Source organism: Equus asinus, chromosome 29 (assembly GCF_041296235.1).
Source record: "Equus asinus isolate D_3611 breed Donkey chromosome 29, EquAss-T2T_v2, whole genome shotgun sequence".
Taxonomy (NCBI): Eukaryota; Metazoa; Chordata; class Mammalia; order Perissodactyla; family Equidae; genus Equus; species Equus asinus.
In genome coordinates this window covers 39,683,691-39,701,655 of record NC_091818.1, presented here as the reverse complement: position 1 = coordinate 39,701,655, position 17,965 = coordinate 39,683,691, and the positions used below count along the sequence as shown (strand labels likewise).

The 17,965-nt window shown below is 37.3% G+C and overlaps 1 long non-coding RNA gene across 3 annotated transcripts in view; it reads right to left on the bottom strand.

The window, feature by feature from the left end:
* The window catches only part of LOC123282131 (uncharacterized), a 31,643-nt gene extending 18,154 nt beyond the window's left edge, over positions 1-13,489 (bottom strand). For all 3 annotated transcript variants that reach the window (XR_011499257.1, XR_011499258.1, XR_006522106.2), the window contains exon 1: positions 162-13,489. This is a non-coding gene — a long non-coding RNA (uncharacterized lncRNA). The remainder of the gene's footprint in view (positions 1-161) is intronic.
* Between the last annotated feature and the right edge of the window lie 4,476 nt (positions 13,490-17,965).

The window sequence follows — 17,965 nt, the reverse complement described above, 5'->3', positions numbered from 1 at the left end:
GGAATCTCATCCAGTCCCATAGTATACTATAAGGCAAATAGCTCGTTCTAATTAAAGACAAACCTTCCATTAGCATTTACAGGGGAGCACATACTGCCTGGTAAGGGGAGGTTACTAAGGAATACACTGGAAACCATTTTAACCACCCCCTCCTCACTCACCCTCCATACTTGGTTCAGGAGAGAGCTGGAGCCAAGAATCCACTTGCAGAAAATGAGAAATCACAGAGGTGGAAAGGACTCCAGGGATCGCCTAGCTCAGTCTGTGTGCTTTGCAAATGTGCAAATAGAAATGCTTGCTACTATCAATTCCCAGTGATGTCAGGACAGGAACACCAGAGTTTTGACTCCCCGTCAAGTTCTTTATCTCCTACATGAGAACACGCTAGATTCTAGTGGTGTGGAAAGAAGAACACCAACGAAGAAGGTTTTCAGTAATTCTCTAGAAAATGTAAGAGGGGAAAGGACTGAAACTCACTCCTAAGACTTTAGGTATATCAAATATAAGTAAAAATAAGAAATTTGGAATTTAACTCAATTAGGTAGATAAGGTCATTTTAGTGTAGCCAAAAAACTTTGTAACACAAACAAATGACTAAGATAGAGCAACGTAAAATGTGCCTATCTCAAAAACAACAACAAAACCAACTAATATAAGATGAAGAAGAGAACAACTATAAATCAAGAAGATGAACACCTTAGGAGAAATTCACCAGCCTGAAGCCATAAATAGCGTGGGGAGCATTTGGTTGAGGACAAATGAAGAGAGGAGCAGAACTGAGGTAGTTTTAAAATTGAGGTTATGGATGATGGTTTCCTGGTACCCAGACCTCATATCACAAACCTGACAGAGAAATAAGATCTAGTAGTAGCAAGGAATTCTGACTCCTGGATGTTTGCTAGAAGTCTCATTCTGCTGGAAACAGAGCATCTAATAAATTCATGGCTTGTCTCACTGACCATTGAATCTCTCAGAAAATTGAGGTAGCAAAAAGGGAAACGAGAGTCTTGAATTAATACAGGAGTTATCCAAAGTTTGTTTTATGGTGGTGTTTCTTGAAGTGTGATCCATGGGCCACCGGGGGTTCAGAAGTTCAAAACCATTTTCTTAATATTACTAAGACATTCTTTGGCATTTTTCACTGCTTGACATTTGCATTGATGCTGCAAAAGCAATGGTGGGTAAAACTGCTGGCCTCAGCACAAATCAAGTAGTGGGACCAAGCTATCTGGTAGTCACTTTAGTCTTTACCACCACACACTCAAGCCAGTAAGTAAGTAAATTAATTAATTAACAACGTCAATGTCATTTAAGAGTATCCTGAGCCAGCCCTGATGGTCTAGTGGTTAGAGTTTGGCATACTCCACTTCGGCGGCCCAGGTTCAGTTCCTGGGCACAGAACCACATCATCTGTCAGTCAGTAGCCACGCTGTGGTGGTGGCTCACACAGAAGAACTAGAAGACTTACAACTAGGATGTACAACCATGCACTGGGGCTTTGGGGAGGAAAAAAAGAAGATTGGCAGCAGATGTTGGCTCAGGGTGAAGCTTTCCCTGCAAAAAAAAAAAAAAAAGTCCTGATGAAGCATTAAATTATTTTATTAAATATTGATCCTTGAGTACATATCTTTGAATATTTTTTATGGCAAAATGGAATGTAAAGCAATTCTCCTGCATATCAAACTATGGTGATTGTCTGGAGGAGAATCACTTGTGTAATTGCTTGAGTTGCAAGCTGCACTAGCCACTTTTTTCATTTTTTTTTGAAAGAACTACTAACTAACTATATTTAGGCAGACTTGGGCATTTGGCAGATTTTCTTAAAATAAATGAAGTGAGCATGTCATGTCAAGGGAAAAAATTGACAGTATTGGTCATTGATAATAAAATGTGAGTTTCCAGATGAAATTAGAATTTTGGAAAACTTATACTCATTACCGTGAGTTTAATGGCTTCCAATACTTGAACGCTTTTCTGTTGAGGCTGATGGTGATATGAAGGAATGTGATTTTTTCTTTTTTTGAGGAAGACTGGCCTTGAGCTAACATCTGTGCCCATCTTCCTCTACTCTATATGTGGGACGCCTGCCACAGCATGGCTTGCCAAGGGGTGCCATGTCCGCACCCAGGATCCGAACCTGCGAACCCCAGGACACCAAAGAGGAATGTGAGAACTTAACTGCTACACCATGGGGCTGGCTCCAGAATGTGATTTTTTCATACTGTGTAATTAAATGTATGAACATTTGGAAGAGCAAATGCCTGATGTTACAAAACCATGCATGATTGAAAGGTCCATTCAAAGTGAAAGATAGACCAGTGGATTTTAATACAATGAAGAATGCAAAGTTCATCGACCTGGTTTCAGATGGTTTCAGATCACATATTGCAGGTAACCTGTAAGAAAGTATCACTAATTGAGTTTTGTTGCTGTTAGCATCACAGAAGAATATTCACAGTTAACTGAAAGGTTACTAAAACAATCTCTTTTCCAAACACATATCTACGTGCGTTTAGATCTTCTTATACTTCAACCAAAGCAATTTATCAGATTGAATGTAGAATCAGATATTAGAAGCCAGATAGCAAAGAGATTTACAAAAATGTAAGACAATGCCACTCTTTTCATCATTTTTTAAAAGGTGGTTCTTAAAATAAAATAAAATAAAATTTAATGCATTTACTGTTATTTTTAAATGAATTAATAAATATTCTAAACATATGTTGATAAATGGCAATAGTAACTCACATAAACAAAAGTTCTTTGGGGACCTCCATAATTTTTAAGGATATAAAGGGGTCCTGAGACCACAATGTTTGATAACCTCCGTTTTATGGAGCCAACCTACCCTACAATCCCCAGCATAACCTGTTCGCCTTAACTTGCTTCATTTTTCTCTGTGGTATTCTGCCTCTCCTAAGATATTTTGATTTGTTTTTCTGTTTAATGTTTCTCTCTCCCAACTAGAAACTTAACTCATAGGGAAGGGACTTGTCAGTTTTGTTCTCTCTTCTATCCTTGGTGCCTAAACTATCCTAGCGTGTAGTGGGCACTCAATGACTATGTGTTGAATGAATGAATTAGGTGAATGATTAATAATGCACATCCTTACAAGTCTCCCTACGACCAACCCTTCCCATCTTTACACAGGTGTCTTGGTGAAGGTCCCTAGGGCTTTCAGTTAGCATGTGTTTGAAGTTGAACAGACCCACAGTTGTTACCCAAGACAGAGTTTGGCCTTACCTGTTTATTCTCCTGCAGGAGACCTCCATGCAGACTTTAGATGACTTTACCGGGAAAAGCTCTTTAATGTCCAGAACACCATCTCAATCACCTATCCAGACACCTGATAACTGAAGTATTCCACCTCTTTTCAGTAAAGCTATAGAGCGACACTTCTGGCGCTACCAGACCCCGTGGTGGTCTAGAACATCAACCCTTCAGTTCCCACTCAGTTCACCTTGTTTCAAGGAGGGAGAGTTTAGGCTTCTCCACCTAACAACAGCATTAATTCATAAGAACAAGAGAGTAGCTTAAGAGCAATTCAAAAGAAACAGGTCTTCAAGTATTATTAATTAACTACAAGTTCACTATGGGCCAAAAACGACACGCTGCCATCTCATGAACAATACTACCCTGTTCATCAGGGGTAGTATTTGACAAAAAAAGTGTTTTGCACTGGTGAAGCCACATTTCCAAAAAGGGTGAGGCAAATGAAAATATGTCTTATAAGGGCGATATGAAGGTGAACAAGGAATGTTCTGTGTGAGAGTGAAGACTTAGGTGTGAGGCGTGAAAGCTGTCTTCCGATATTTTAAGGACCTATTCCCCATGGCTCTGAGTCAACTCTAGATAAACTGGCAAAAGGGAGGCAGTTTTAACATTACCATAAATAGCTAATAATTTTAGGTTTTTGGAAATGGGATAGCTTCCCTTGCCTGGCAGCAAGCTTGCCTTTCTCTAAAGTTTTTAAGAACGCATATTGGCTAGCTGCAGGAAAGAGTCTTAAAATGGGGATTTTAAAATTGGCTTGGCTTGGGAGAATGGATGGTTCTCAAATGTCTTTTGTAACTTTTTTCACCAGTAAGATTCTGAGTCTAAAAATTAACTGCGTTCCTGTATTTTTATACTTTGATGTATTTCTGTATTTTTCATGTGCTACTTTTTATGACAAATTAATTCATAAAATTTAGAACATTTACACTTTATTTCAATCACTTTATGAATTAAAAATCTTCCCCCATAAATATTCATCAGTTACACTGTTTAAGAGAAAAGAATGAAGGCCAAGATAAACTTAATGGCATAACTAACTCTTAATCCCTAAGTAAAGATATGATACTTTTCTTAATTTTACATGAAGAAAATACTTCATTAGTCCCTTTGCTTATAGCACAGAAGGGGAGACTGGGCATGAACTCTGTAAGATAAATTAACCTCATTGAGCCTTTCATCACTAACAACTCCAGAGTCAGGGGAAACGTCTAGTTTGTTAATTAAGACGTAACTGAGTTCTAAAGAATAGTTAAAACTGCCTTAGCATATCTTTGAGATACACACAAAAGATCATGGATTATGAATTGACAATAACAAAATAACCAGCCTATTTAGTAAAACATTAAGGGAATCCAAGAGCATAGAAATAATGTAATCAATTGATTGAATGAATTACTCTTAGTTTAACTCTTTGAGTTACCTAGACAGAACATTCAGAGAGGTAGCAGCTTGCTACAGAGATTCTAGCAAAGTACGGGGTCACCTGTCAGATTAAAAACAGCAACTTTATGTACAAAAGTCAATTGTGTTTCTATATACTAGCAATGGACAGTTGTTAATTGAAATGTTAAAAACATTGCTATTTGAAATAGCATTAAAAACTTAGGGATAGTCTAACAAAATATGTGCAACATTTGTAGGCTGAAAACTATGAAACTATTGATGAGAAAAATCAAAGATGGCCTAAATAAATTTAGGGAGATACACTGTGTTCATGGGTGGAAAGCCTGAATGTCGTTAGTATGTCCATGTTCCTCAAAGAGGTCTATAGATTCACTTAATCCCAACCAAATTCTTAGAAGCCACTTTTTTGGTGGAAATTGATGAACTGATTTTAAAATTTATGTGGATAAGCAAAGGACTGAGAAGAACCAAAACAATTTTGAGAAAAAAAAAACAAAATTGGAGGACTCAGTCTACCTAATTTCAAGACTTACAAAAGAGCTACAGAAAACCAGGTAGTATGGTACTTGTGAAAGAAAAGATGTATAGATCAATGGATCTGAATAAAGCTTCTAGAAATAGACCTACACATCTATGGTCAAGAGACTTTTGACAATGTTGACACTCAATGGAGAAAGGATAGCCCTTCAACAAATGATACTGGAACAATTGTTCATCCACATGCAAAAAAAAAAAAAAAAAGAAACTGAAACATACCTTACATCATATACAAAAATGAGCTTGAAATGAATTGCTTAAATGTAAAATCAAAAACAATAAAACCTCTAGAAGAAAACAGGAGAAAATCTTTTTGACTTTGGCAAGTTATCTTAGGACAGAAAAGGAAAAATCCATAAAAGGAACAATTTGATAAATTGGACTTCATCAGAATAAAAAACTTTTCCTGTTTGAAACACACAGTTATAAAAATCAAAAATGTAAGCCACAGACTGGGAGACAATCTTTGCAAAAAAATTCTGATACAGGGCTTGTGTGAAGAATATTATTATACAGAACTCTTAAAATGTAATAATAAAGGAAACAGCCCAATAAAAATGGGCAAAAGACTTCAATAGACACTTCACCAAAGAAGATACATGGATGACAAATAAGATGTTCAACATTATTAATTGTTGAGGAAATATAAATTTATACACAATGAACTACAGCTACATATTTATTAGAACAGCTAAAATAGAAAAACCTGATAATACTGAGTGCAGATGAGAATGTAGAGAAACTAGAACTCTCTTGCATTGTTGGCCAGAATGCAAAATGATGCAGCCACTTTGGAAAACATCTTGGCAGTTGCCTTTAAAATTAATCATATAACCTAGCAACCCCACTTCTAAATATTTACCCAAGATAAGTGAAACATGTCCACCTAAAGACCTGTGTGTGAAAATTTATGGGAGCTTTGTTGATAATAGCCCCAAACAGGAAATGATCCAAATATCCATCAACAGATGAATGGATACACAAATTGTGATCCATCCACAATAGCAAATGCAATTAGCAATAAAAAGGAACAAACTCTAATACAATCAACTACATGGACAAATCTCAAATGCATTATGCTAAGTGAAGGAAACCTGACAAACAAAGCTATGTGCCGTATGGATTCCAGTTATATGATATCCTGAAACGGCAAAACTTAAAGGGATCAGAAATCACATCAATAGTTACCAAGAGCTGGGCTAAGGGATTGAGTAAAATGGGGATAGTAGGAACACTTTAGAGTGCTGGAATTATCCTATATCTTGATTGTGGTGGTGGTTACACAACTCTACATATTTACCAAACTCATAGAATTGTACAATTAAAAGGTTGAACTTTACTGTATATAAATTTTTCCTAAAAATGTAACTTTATCTGAATATACTTTGACAAAAGTTGAGAAAGTATCAGAATAAGTGCCCTCTCCCAACTCACTGTATGAACACAGTGGTTATGTAGACAGATCATAGTCAAATGACCATATTGGATTCACTGGAATAGTCCATTCAGCATGTTCTGTAGCTGATTTGGATACCCACATTGCATCCAAAGCCACATAGACGGATAAGTAGTGTTTTGGGGGGTACGATTAGAAAGATAATTGCAAGTCTGAAGTTGGATAGAATTTACTAGATCCAGTTCTTGGCAAAAGCAAATTGTAGAAATAACAAACTAATTTTAAGAGAAGTTGAGTGTGAGGACAGCTAACCAGCTGTCCCTGATGTACCTTCTCAGAAATACCTATGAAAACGGGAAAAGATACAAGCTCTCGATGTCTCAGCAGTACTGGAAACAAGGGGACTACATAATTTGCTAATCCTTTGAAAGAAGTATCTCTAACCATGGTGAGGATGACCTCAATTGAGAAAAAATCAACTGTCGGTCATGCTTATGTCTGGAACAATGACAAAGCCAGACAAGGAAGGGGTTTGGCAAGAGAACTCTTGCCATGAATCCCTATTTCAGAGATATGGAGCCTCCAAAACTTACTAGAAACTCTTGCATTCACCTCTATACTAAACGCCTACCCTCACTGATAAGTCACTTTCTACATCTTCAAAAGTATAATTTCCAGTGCCATGGGATATTATTTTGAGATATCAATTTTTTTACCATTACATTTTCCCCATTCTCATCCCTCAGTCAAGTAGAAATTCACTCTCTGATATTTTGGAGCTTAGTGTGAACTGGTAACAAATAATTTTAAGAGATTTCCTAGAGCCTTAGGGCTCCATAAGGCCCCACCAAGGACCCCTTTATTCCCTGGGGGAAGGAGGGGGATGGTGAGAATCCTCAAGTATGACTAAAAGTTAATTATCCTACTTATCCAGTGAGAGGGTGGCTCAGAGTCAAAATTTAGTTGAATTTTTGCTAAAAAGTATTATATCTACTGCAGATCTCAGCTTGTAGACTAAGGTTCATAATCACTATATCAATTTTACCACACTGCACCCTGATATGTTAAATAAAAACTATATAAGGGATGGAGAAAGGAAAAATACACTGCATATTGTCTTCTGGGAGTTATGGTTCTCCATCCACCACTTTTAGCAACTTCAGGTTGAAATTGGCAGTTAGCTGCAGCACCTAATACAGCCTAAATTCTTTCTAAAATACCTATGATGATGCAGAAAATGAGGAAAATGCTCACCACTTCCAAAATAAAGTCTTGAGGATAACCAAATGCCAGAATCTTGGAAAGGATGACATGAATTATGAGGTAGAGATAGGTAGATTGGGAGAAATTTTCCCAGTTCATGAGCCAACAACTTCCTGAAAAAAAAAAGATAACAAGATGTACTGTGGCTGTGCCACACTTGTTCTTGACAAAGAGACCCAGAATCCCATGGAAAATTAAAACTGAGTAGTTGAGACTGTAGCATCTTGAGCGCTGGATGGAGAGTATTGTCCTCCCAAATTCTTACCCTAGCATCATGCTATATCCAGACAGAACCTAAAATTCCCAGAAAACCAATAGATATGAAAGATAGTCAACAGAAGTCCAATATACAATAATTACTATTTCTAAAGGAGAAACTAGACCAAGAAGCTTTCATCAAAAATATAATAAGTAAAATCTTTGCTGAACTGAAGACCTGGGTATGTTGCTTGCAAAGGCCCACCTTGTTCAAGAAAATTAATAGAGATACACATAAGTATTATGCTCACCTAGACTGATGCTAGGGAAAGACTTCGAACTAGAGTAAGAAGTAAAGAACGCAAAAAGAAACAAAAACACGCCTGGTGATGGAGTTCTCTACCAACGACACTCGATGTCAGAACTTAGTAAAGCAACATACACAGAGTTATTAGGTAAAGAACTGTGAGCTAAGGATGTCATGGGATGACAAATGGTCTTTTATGAATAAATTTAGTGGAAAGATTTCCTCAAATGTGCAAGAGTTCAGAAGACATAACACATATTGTCTTCTTGGTAAAACAAGCAGTTAAAGATGTGCTTCAACCAACCAAGAGAACAGGTAAAAGTAAGAACATAAGAATAGGAAAGATGAACAAACTACAGGAAGAAAATCAGAAAAGCCACAAAAATGTGATTAAACAAAATGCTACTGAACAACGATTGGGTCAATGAAGAAATCAAAGGAGAAATCAAAAAATACCTGGAGACAAATGAAAATGAAAATATGACATGCCAAAAATCTATGGGATACAGCCAAAGCGGTTCTAAGAGGGAAGTTCATAGCAATTCAGGCCTATCTCAACAAAGAAGAAAAATCCCAAATAAACAATCTAACAGCACATCTAAAGGAGCTGGAAAAAGAAAAACAAACAAAGCCCAAAATCAGCAGAAGGAAGGAAATAATAAAAATCAGAGCAGAAATAAATGAAATAGAGACTAAATAACAGTAGAAAAACTTAACGAAACAAATAACTGGTTCTTTGACAAGATAAACAAAGTTGGCAAACCTTTAGCTAGACTCACCAAGAAAAAAAGAGAGAAGGCTCAAATAAGTAAAATCAGAAATGGAAGAGGAGAAATTACAACAGACACCTCAGAAATACAAAAGAGAATACTATAAAAAGCTATACACCAACAAATTGGATAATCTAGAAGAAATGCATAAATTCTTAGAATCAGACAACCTTCCAAACTGGATCAAGAAGAATTAGGGAAGTTAAAAAGACTAATCACCAGTAAGGTGATCGAAATAGCAACCAAAAACCTCCCAACAAATAAAAGTCCAGGACCAGATGGCTTCCCTGGTGAATTCTACCAAAAATTAAAAGAAGAGTTAATACCTATTGTTCTCAAACTCTTCCAAAAGGTTGAAGAGGAGGGGAGGCTTCCTAACTCATTCTACCAAGCCAACATTATCTTGATATCAAAACCAGGCAAGGGCAACACAAAAAAAGAAAATTACAGGCAAACACCACTGATGAACATTGATGCAAAAATCCTCAACAAAATACTAGCAAATCAAATATAACAATACATTAAATACATCATGATCAAGTGGGATTTATACCAGGGACGCAGGGATGGTTCAACATGCGTAAATCAATCAATTAACAAAAGGAAGAATAAAAGTCACATGATTGTCTCAATAGATGACGAGAAAGCATTTGACAAGATACAGCATCCATTTACGATAAAAACTCTAAATAAAATGAGTATAGAAGGAAAATACCTCAACATAATAAAGGCTATATATGACAAGCCCACAGCTAATATCATTCTAAATGGAGAAAAAGTGAAAGCTATCCCTCAAAGAACAGGAATCAGACAAGGATGCCCACTGTCACCACTCTTATTTAACATAGTATTGGAAGTCTTAGCCAGAGCAATCAGGCAAGGAAAAGAAAAAAATGGGATCCAAATTGGAAAAGAAGAAGTGAAATTGTCACTATTTGCAGATGACATGATTTTATATCTAGAAAACCCTAAAGAATCCACAAAAAAATTTTAGAAATAATAAATGAATACAGTCAAGTCGCAGGATGCAAAATCAACATACAAAAATCACTTGCATTTCCATACACCGACAACAAAGTAGCAGAAAGAGAAATTAAGAATACAGTCCCATTTGCAATTGCAACAAAAAGAATAAAATATCTAGGAATAAACTTAACCAAAGAGGTGAAAGATCTGTACACTGAAAACTATAAAACATTGTTGAAAGAAATTGAAGAAGACACAAAGAAATGGAAAGATATTCCATGCTCTTGGATTGGGAGAATTAACATAGTTAAAATGTCCATACTTCCTAAAGCAATCTACAGGCTCAATGCAATCCTTACCAAAGTTCCAACAACATTTTTCACAGAAATAGAGCAAAGAATCCAAAAATTTATATGGAACAACAAAAGACTCCAAATAGCCAAAGGATTCCTGAGAAAAAAGAACAAAGCTGGAGGCATCACACTCCCTGATCGCAAAAATATACTACAAGCTATAGTGACCAAAACAGCATGGTACTGGACAAAAACAGACACACAGATCACTGGAACAGAATTGAGAGCCCAGAAATAAACCAACACATATATGGACAGCTAATTTTTGACAAGGGAGCCAAGAATATACAGTGGAGAAAGAAGAGTCTCTTCAATAAATGGTGTTGGGAAAACTAGACAGCCACATGCAAAAGAATGAAAGTAGACCATTATCTTACACCACACACAAAAATCAACTCAAAATGGATTAAAGACTTGAATGTAAGACCGGAAACCATGAAACTTCTAGAAGAAAACAGAGGCAGCATGCTCTTTGACATTGGTCTTTAGCATATTTTCAAGTACCATCTCTGACCGAAGAAGGGAAACAAAAGAAAAAATAAACAAATGGGACTCTATCAAACCAAAAAGCTTCTGCACAGCGAAGGAAACCATCAACAAAACAAAAAGGCAACCTAACAATTGGGAGAAGAGATCTGCAAACCATATATGTGATAAGGGGTTAATATCCAAAATATACAAAGAACTCATATGTGTCAACAACAAGAAAACCAACAACCCAATTAAAAAAGGGGCAAAAGATCTGAACAGAGATTTCTCCAAAGAAGATGTATGTATGGCCAACAGGCACATGAAAAGATGTTCAACATCTTAGCTATCAGGGAAATGCAAATCAAAGCTACCATGAGATATCACCTTACCCTGGTCAGAATGGCTATAACTAACAAGACAGGAAACAAGGGTTGGTGAGGATGTGGAGAGAAGAGAACCCTCCTACACTGCTGGTGGGAATGTAAACTGGTGCAGCCACTGCGAAAGTAGTATGGAGTATCCCCAGAAAATTAAGAATAGAACTAACATATGATCCAGCCATTCCACTGCTGGGTATTTAACCAAAGAACTTGAAAACACGAATGCATAAAGATACAAGCACCCCTATGTTCATTGCAACATTATTCACAATAACCATGACTTGGACGCAAGCTAGGTTCCCATCAAGGGTCAAATGGATAAAGAAGATATATATATATACACACACACAATGGAATGCTACTCAGCCATAAGAAATGATGAAATCCAGCCATTGTGACAACATGGATGGACCTTGAGGGTATTATGCTGAGTGAAATAAGTCAGAGGGAGAAAGTCAAATACCATATGATCTCACTCATGAGTAGAAGATAAAAACAACGACCAACAAACACATAGCAACATAGCAACAGAGATTGGATTGGTGGTTACCAGAGGGGAAGGGGGGAGGGGGAGGGTGAAAAGGGTGATTAGGCACATGTGTGGTGATGGATTATAATTAATCTTTGGCTGGTGAACATGATGTAATCTACACAGAATTCAAAATATATTACGATGTACATCTGAAAGTTACATAGCGTTATAATCCAATGTTACTGCAATAAAAAGGAAAAAAAGAACAGGAAAGATGTGTCAGGAAAGAACTGGCCATCATCAGTTAATTCAGTTCAGCCAGAAATAGCAAATTTTAAAGTATATGTAGAAATAATCCTGTTTTAAAGTCGAAGGTTATGTTAACGAAACCAAAAACCAAGAGGGTGAAGTGACCTTCTTGCCTCAACTAGAAGATAATTGGAAAAGATTCAGTCAGATATTGGCAAGATGATGGAACAGGTGGTCCGCAGCTACAGTCTCTCACGGAAAGACTAACTAATAACTATCCACAGACAAGACGCCTTTGTGAAAATTCTGGAACATGGGGGTGAGGCTGAAGCACAGCCCTGGACTGCAAAAACCGGGAAAAACAGCATTAGAAGAGGAAAAGGAGCTGGTCCACTCTGACCACACCATCCCTCCCCAGGCCAGCCCAAGGCAACACCAAGACAGTCCCCTGGGCCCACGTTTTCTCCAGTGGGTAAAAGAGAGCCCCAAGTGGACAGCCAGCTTCCCCAGCATATGTGGACGCTTCCTGAGGGGCCCACTTAGGTCTCACATCAGAGGGATCACCGGTCAGCGGGGCTGGACCACCAGGGCTGACTTCTATGTAAATCCTTTTAATCATTTATACGTATCGAAGCACATCCATACATACGCACATTACTGCAGAAAAGAGAAAACTAATTTAGAAGGTTTCTTCTCATGTTCAAAATACAGGAAAATACGATTCTATGAAACAAAAGGTCAAAAGTGAGAGGAAAAGTGAACTGATGAAAATGAAAATTTTACGTGAAATTTTCATTTTAGATGCTTTCGATGAAATGCTTTTAGATGCAAAGCAGAGAATTTTTTTTAAGCAACAAGACTAAAAATACAATAACATAGTTCAAATCTGCTCTGGAATTAGAAAACAGTAGAAAAAAAGCGTAAAATTCTATCAAGGTAACAGAAAACAAATTATTCGCTCTCAAAACATGCAAAGGAAAGGAGAAAAGAAGAAACAATGAGAAAATACAATAGCTCGGTAGGGTAGAGAATAAGGCTGCACCTGACCCTCAGCATTGTTTCCGCTGCAGAATAAATGGAGCAGGAATACCATTATTCATTCAAGAAATCCCGAGTCTATGCCATAAAAGAACCTTCCCCAAAGTTAGAAACAGCTAGAAAACTGAGTTTGAAATTCTGAAGAGTTTTTACTATGGTCCAAAAATATAAAAATAAAAAAGTTTTCGCTTAGAGCCTGACACAATTTTTCCATTTTGAGGATTAAGAAATAATCCCGCAAGCATACGAACAGAAAAAAAAAAAATCTAGAAGTGGCTCTGAACCCTCTCACTTGCCACATTCCAAGCTTCCTTCCAGAAGAGTCAAGTGCAGCTCTTCTTAGGCCCCTCGCTCCTCTGCTCCTGCTGTCCAGAAGGCGCCAGCACTCTTCTTTCTCCTGACACTTGGGCCTTCCTGTCTCTTGTGCCTCTCCCTCCCTTCCCTGCCCCCTCCCTGTCCCCTCTCTTCCCCTCCCTCCCCCCTCCCTCCTCCTTCCACATCCTCCCCCTCTTTCTTCTTCTTTTCTCTCTCTCTCTCTCTTTCCCTTTCTCTCCTTCTCCCTTCCACTCTCTCTCTCTTCTCTTCCCATCTCCTCCTCTCCCCTCTCCCCTCCCTTCTCTTCCCCTCCCCTGCCCTCTCATCACAAAAAAATCTCAGAGCTGGCCTGGCAAAAATCACACTCTCCTATTGGAGAAACTAAATAGTTAAAGATAGAATTCTCTTTAGTTATGGTGAGAGAGGAGGGATGGAAGAGAGAATAAATACTCTAAAGACTAACATATTCATGAATTTTGTCCCTGTCATACTTATCAATGCAATTCTACAAACATTAGAATGCCAATTATATAAATACGAGTAACTTAGGCATTATTTCAACAGCACTTTTCAATGATGTTGTTATGTGCTGAGCCTGCTGAGGATGCAGCATGGAGCAAAACAGACAAGAGTATGGGCCTGAAAGGGTCACACCAGATAGATGTGATTGCAGTGTAAGTGGGAGAGCCAGGTTAACTCTTCTTCAAATAAATGATCTCTGAACATCTACCAGGGAAACTGTTTTACCTAGAAACAAGCTGGATCTTTAGAAGAGATCCTGGTGCAGGAAAGGAAGGCTTTTCAGTGGGTTTTTCATAAAATAGGTAGGAGTTAAAAGGGACCAAAGACAGAAAGATAGACCAGAAGGTACCGCAGATGACTTCCCGGATGTGACCTCTGGGAACAAGTCATCCCCAACTGTCCGGGTGCTCAGTCAATATTCACTCTGAGATGTGGGGAGCCAGCATCTCCCAAAGAAGCTGTGTACCTAGAGATTCCCATTTTTAGCACCTGGAAAAATTCTTTATGAAAGATAGTGAAAAAATTGAACGAAACTTTACTGAGGTTTTCTGGGCCTGTAATGGAAATTTTATTTTTTTTTAATATTTTATTTTGAAATGATTATGGATTCACAGTTATTTGCAAAATAGTACAAAGTTCCCATGTACCCTTCACCCAGTTTTCCCCAAAGCTTATGTCTTGCACAATTATAACACAATATCAAAAGCAGGAAACTGACGCTAGTACAATCCACAATGAATTTGAAATTATTCAGATTTCTCTAAGATTGTGTGTTCTTCTATATGTGAGTGTGTGTGTAGGTCCATGCAATTTTATTGCATGAGTAGATTCTTGTAACTACCACTGCAATTAAGACACAGAACTGTTCCATCACCAAAACATCCCCCACACCCCTTCCCCCCACTATCCCTAACCCCTGGCAACTGGTAATGGTTCTCTATAATTTTGTCATTTTGAGAATATTATAGAACAGAACGGAAGAGTTGTGTATATCAAGAGCGGTTTTTTTAGTGCATATTAAATGCCAAAGGAATGTCCTATCCATGCATGCTGTTAAAAGTTTTTCTACAACTAGATATGACAGTGTGGCTACAGTCAATGATTCTTAACAGAGCAGGATAATTGACACTTACAGGTAACCAATAGCTGCTGTTTCCTTGAGACAAAAGAGTTTTCCAGGATTGTTAAGAACTAGGCAAATACTCCACTTAAAAGGCGTGTTGTCTTTTGAAAAGTCCAGACCAAAAAAGTTTTTCGTAAGCTTCTTGGTTCAGAGTTACGGAGACTCAACTGGGTGCTCATGCAGGATTTCGGGCCAATTAAAAAAAATAGTTTGGCTCTGAAGCAAACTTTCTTCCCTGGAGCTTGATGGAGGTGGAGCAGCCCCACTTTGGAAGATCACATGAGTCAGCAGCTCTTAGATTTCATGGTTTCACGTTGACATCCCTTCTTGAGCATCTAAGGTCTACCGTAAGTTGAGAATCTCTGTGTCTCAGTAATAACCTGAGAGTGAAACCTCAGATTGACTTCTACTTAACCCATGTCAAAAATGCAGTTGAGATAAATGGTATTTGAGAGCTAGTCTAAGGAGAAGATCAGCATCCTCATTAGACACACGTGCCAAGCAGAACGTTAGAATGTAAACTGCTTGATTTATATTAATTTAGCCCTCACAGAATTGCTTTCCCTGGACTGAGATTTATGACTATGCTCCCAGCTTTCATCAAGAGCTGGTATAAAAAAATGCCTTCACAAAGTGCATTTATTTATTATCGGTAAATAAAGTCTATCTTTTTCTTATATAAGTAATTTGTACTCATTGTAGACAACTGGAAAATGGGGGAAAGTAAAAAAGAGAAAAATATCACAGATAGTCTCATTTCCCAAACAGTATGGTTTATTTCCATTCTGTCTTTCTTTGTTCTATGATATTATTTTTAGAACGTTATGACAAGATAATAAACATAATTTTCAAAGTATAATTTTTCTAGAAACATAGTTCTAAGACATTGTTTATGTCATTTTACCTCCTTAATTTAAGAGTCTACACAATTTCCTCAAGAATTCAAAATCAGGGGAAAAGTAGTTTCTTCTGACAAGTCAGTATGGTTTCTTTTATCAGACCAAACCATGTACAGTATCGCCTTATTTCTGTTTGACTTTGCGACAGGAAAAACAATTTTGTGCTCATTCACAGTGATTCTTCCCTAAGAATTCAAATCTTCTTCTCCTTCTCTTTCCATATGGTTTCTGATCTCTCTTTTATCTTTATTTTAACTACTCTGAGTATAAAATATAAATGAGCCCTTTTTTGTAAAAATTATCTACCAAATCCTTTTTGAAGAAACTGAGATGCCAAGAAATAGATAGATTGACAGGAAGGGAAAAACATAGGAACCTTTTTACTTCTTTTGTGATAAAAATGCAAAGAATAAAGCCCAATATTAGCCTGAGCAGAGGAGACAAACAGAAAGAGTTAAAGAGAAAAAAATCATGTATATATATACATAGATAAATGACATAGAGCGTCTATAAGCTACACAATTAAACCTATATCGCTATGATTTGACTGGATGCAAAAATGCACACACAAAAATAAAAACATTTTTAAACAGGAAAAATAAGCAAAATAATGATCATTGAGGTAACCTTACTTCGTATACATGTTATGTCCTGTTATTTCCCATGCAATTCTCACCGTCATCTAAGTCCCCTTTTCCTTGTAGATGACATTTGGATACCAAACTATAACTACTCTGCTACTCGTGTGTGTCCCGTGCTACTGCTCACCTGAAGAGTCCATGCAGCATGGAAATGCAAAGATGAGCACTGCTACCATTTGGGTGTCATATCCAGTTTATTTCCTAGGTGTTTTCATACATGACTTTTTTTAAAAAGTTGAATATATCATACATAACTTGGTTTTTCAAAATGGGCAACATATTGTAAACTTTTTCCCATCTGCAAACGTTCTTCCACAGCACGATTTGTTTTATTGTGGTAAAAAACGCGTACCATGAGACCTACCCGCCTAACAAAATTTTCAGGGTATAGTATGGTATTGTTAACTATACGCACTTTGTTGTACAACGGATCTCTAGGATTTTTTCATCTTGCATGGCTGAAACTTTATATCCATTGAACAACAGCTCATTTCCACCACCACCCACTCCCCAGGCCCTGGCCTTTACCATTCCACTCTCTGCTTCTGTGAGTTTGATTACTTTGGAGATCTAGAGTAAGAGGAATCATACAGTATTTGTTTTTCTGTGACTGGCTTATTTCACTTAGCATAATGTCCTCAAGGTTCATCCATGTTGTAGCATAAGGCATGACTTCCTCCTTTCAAAGGCTAAATACTATTCCATTTTACAGATATAGATATATGTACATATATTTACTATATTTTATTTGTCCGTTCATCCATCAATGGACATTGAGGTTGCTTTTATCTCTTGGCTGTTGTGAATAATGCTGCAATGAACAAGGGAGTGCAGGTATCTCTTTGAGACTCTGTTTTCAACTTTTTGGATAAGTACTCAGAGGTGGGATTCCTGAATCATATGGTAATGCCATTTTCAATTTTTTGCAGGACCTCCATACTGTTTTTTATAGCGGTTGTACCATTTTGCATCCCCATCAACAGCACACAAGTGCACAGTTTCTCCACATCCTCAACAACACTTATTATTTTCTCTTTTCTTTTTGATCATGGCCATCCTAACAGGCGTGAGGTAATATTTCATTGTGCTTTTGATTGGCATTTCCCTGATGATTAGTGATGTTGAACATCTTTTCATATATGTTGGCTATTTGTATGTTTTTGGAGAAACATTTATTCAAAGACCTTTGCCCATTTTTTAATTGGGTTATTTGGGGGGTTTTTGGCATTGAGTTGTAGGAGTTCCTTATATATTTTGGATATTAATCCCTTATCAGATATATAGTCAGCAAATATTTTCTCCCATTCTATAGGTTGCCTTTTCACACTCTTGATTGTTTCCTTTGCCATACAGAAGATTTCTAGTTTGATGCAGTTCCACTTGTC